At 48.7% G+C, this 3,303-nt stretch overlaps 1 long non-coding RNA gene across 1 annotated transcript in view; it reads left to right on the top strand.

Moving 5' to 3' along the window:
- Nucleotides 1–3,303, top strand: part of LOC108315397 — a 45,384-nt gene continuing 42,081 nt past the window's right edge. The window contains exon 1 of the long non-coding RNA XR_005202822.1: nucleotides 1–100. This is a non-coding gene — a long non-coding RNA (uncharacterized LOC108315397). The remainder of the gene's footprint in view (nucleotides 101–3,303) is intronic.

Genomic DNA, 3,303 nt, shown 5'->3' on the forward strand with positions numbered 1-3,303 from the left:
CCTGCCCTGAGGCAGGAACAGGCCTTACTTGTTTACTTAGCACACAGCCGAGTGCTTACTGTGAACCAGGTGCTATGGATCAAGTGTGAGGAGGTGACAGGTAGGTAGGCTCTGCCCTCACCTTTCACGTTTTGGGGAGGATGAGGCACAACCTCCGCAGAAGGCTGTGATTCCAAGTTCACAAATCCCCAGGATATTGCAAAAGGCTGCTGCAGGCCTGAGACCACAACCGCCATAACCCTCTCCCCATCTTTTTGGCTTGTAAGTAACTGTGACTCCTGCAACCCAGGCTAACAGAATAAGAGGGATACTTGTTTGAACACTCTTAATTGATCCTATGAAATCCATTTTGCTGTGCAAAGTAAGTTGGGCAGTGTTCTAGTTCAGGCTTGACCCAAAGAGAGAATTTATAGGAGAATTCCAGGCCGGGCGCGGTGCTTCACACCTGTAATCCCAGCTCTTTGGGAGGCTGAGGCGGGCGGATCATGAAGTCAGGAGATGGAGACTCTTGTAACCCAGCCAGGGCGAAATCACCAGTGAGACAAAGACTAGGCCAAATTGCAGGGTCTTTACTGCCAGTGGCCACGGAGGACTCGAGTCTCTCTAACCCGTCTCCCCGAAAGGAGGGTGTTAAGACATTTTATGCCCGTAAACCACCGCCTGGGCGGGGGTGAGGACGAGGGGCTTTGGACATTCTGATTGTTACTTAAGGGGTTCACAGAGGTCAAGATAAGCATTAGTTTACACATTGTCTGGGTAGGGTGGAAATTACAGACCTTAGTTACTTATTACAAGTCTTAGTTTTTCTTAAAATGGTGCAGGGGCCAAAATGGCATTGGTTTGGACTGCTTGCCTGTCACTTTAGGGTTACAGAGAGCAGTTTCAACGGAAAGCTGAGGTGTGGTCGAGGTATGCAGTTTATGGGGCAATTACCATGTCACAGAGACCATCCTGGCCAACATGGTGAAACCCTTCTGTACTGAAAATACAAAAATTAGCTGGGTGTGGCGGTGCACGCTTCTAGTCCTAGCTCCTTGGGAGTCTGAGGCAGGAGAATCACTTGAACCTGGGACGTGAAGGTTGCAGTGAGCCGAGATTGTGCCACTCTACTCCAGCTTGGGCAACAGAGCGAGACTCCGTCTCAAAAAATAATAATAATGAAAGAATAAAATAGAGTTGGAGTCTCACCATGTTAGCTAAGCTGGTCTCAAACTCCTAGGTTCAAGTGATTCCTTGGCCTCCAAAGTGCTGGGATTACAGGTGTGAGCCACCATGCCTGCCAAAGGTGCCTTTTTAGATCTAATTAAGTTAAGGATCTTGACAAGAGATCACCCTGGATTATACAGGTGGGCCCTAAACCCAGTGGCAAGTATCTTTATAAGAGACACGTGGAGGAGAGCCACACCAAGCAGAAGCCCGAGTAAAGATGGAGATGGAAACGGAGATTAGAATGATGCAGCCACAAGCCCAGGGACACCTGGAGCCACCGGAAGCTGGGAGAGGCAGGGAAGGCTCCTCCTCTAAGGCATATCCCTGCGGACACCTTGATTGCAGACTTCCGGCCTCCAGAACTGTGAGAGAGTAAATATCTGTTCTTTTAAACCCCCAAAGTAGGGCTGGGCGTGGTGGCTCACGCCTGTAATCCCATCGCTTTTGGCAGGCTGAGGTGGATGAATCCCCTGAAGTCAGTAGTTCGCAGACCAGCCTGGTCCACATGGCAAAACCTTGTCTACTAAAAATACAAAAATTAGCTGAGTGTAGTGGCGAGCGCCTGTGATCCCAGCTACTCGGGAGGCTGAGGCTGGAGCATCACTTGAACCAGGAGGTGCCAAGATCGCAGCACTGCACTCCAGCCTGGATTAAAAGAGCGAAACTCTGTCTCAAAAACAAAAAAAATCCCACCACAGTTATAATTATTTGGAAGGCAACTATGCTCACCACTATACCGCCGATGCCACTTGGCTGTGGTTATTGGAGCAGTGCTAGGAAACTAATACATGAATTGACATGCGCGTGGAAATATTTGCAGCATTTTCTTTAAATCTTTAAATATGTTGAATTTTTCCCCATGCCTTTGCCATTTCCTTTTTTTTTAAATCTCACTCTGTCACCCAGGCTGGAGTGCAGTGGTATGATCTTGGCTCATTGCAACCTCTGCTTCCCAGGTTCAAGCAATTCTCCTGCCTCACCCTACTTAGGACGGTGGAATTACAGGTGTGTACCACCACGCCCAGCTTATTTTTGTATTTTTAGTAGATACAGGTGTGATATTGTGCTGGCCTAGAGCCAGAACCGGAGCAAAACTATTTTATAAAATGCAAAACTGTTTTTAGATAAGTTGAAATGGCTGCCCCATTCTCCTTACAATAACTACTGTCCTTGGCCTCTGTAAATAGAACTGCTGGTTTGTTCTTCAAAACTATGTAAAGCTGCTTACCTTTTCTTATCAGTAACTGCTAAAATCTGTGATGTGTAAACAAATGTATATCTTGACTTCTGTAAACCACTGAGGTGAATCACAGAATCCCCTGGCCCTTGGAATGTCCGGAGACCCCCGCCCTTGTCTCCACCCAGGAGGTGAATCACAGAATCCCCTAGCCCTTGGAATGTCCGGAGACCCCCGCCCTTGTCTCCACCCAGGAGGTGAATCACAGAATCCCCTAGCCCTTGAAATGTCTGAAACCTTATCATCCCCATCCCCGCCCCTCACCCCCACTCCCAAGGTGGTTTTTCGGGTATAAAAAATCGTGGCACCCTCCTTTTGTAGCCACAGGTTGGAGAGACGTGAGTCCTCTGTGGTCGCTGGCATAATAAATGACCCTGCAATCTGGCATACTTTTGTCTTGTGGTAACTTTCTACGCTCCGGTCAAATACAACACAGGGTTTCACCATGTTGGTCAGGCTGGTCTCAAATTTCTCTGATCTTGTGATCTGCCCACCTCAGCCTCCCAAAGTACTAGGATTACAGGCGTGAGCCACTGTGCCCAGCCATTTCCTTTCTTTTAGAAGGACAGAGGCAGGCTGCACACAGTGGCTCACGCCTGTAATCCTAGCAATTTGGGAGGCCGAGGTGGACAGATCACTTGAGCCCAGGAGTTTGAGACCAGACTGGGCAACATAGCAAAACCCCATCTAGGAAAAAAAAAAATTAGCCAGGCATGGTGGCACTCCTGTGGTGGTACTCCTGTGGTGGTCCCAGCTACGTGGGAGGCTGAAGTGGGAGGATCGCCTGAGCCTGGGAGGTCGAGTCTTACAGTGAGCCATGATCACCTAGGTGACAGTAAGACCCTAACTCAAAAAAA

Source organism: Cebus imitator, unplaced genomic scaffold (assembly GCF_001604975.1).
Source record: "Cebus imitator isolate Cc_AM_T3 unplaced genomic scaffold, Cebus_imitator-1.0 Scaffold170, whole genome shotgun sequence".
In the NCBI taxonomy this organism is placed as follows: Eukaryota; Metazoa; Chordata; class Mammalia; order Primates; family Cebidae; genus Cebus; species Cebus imitator.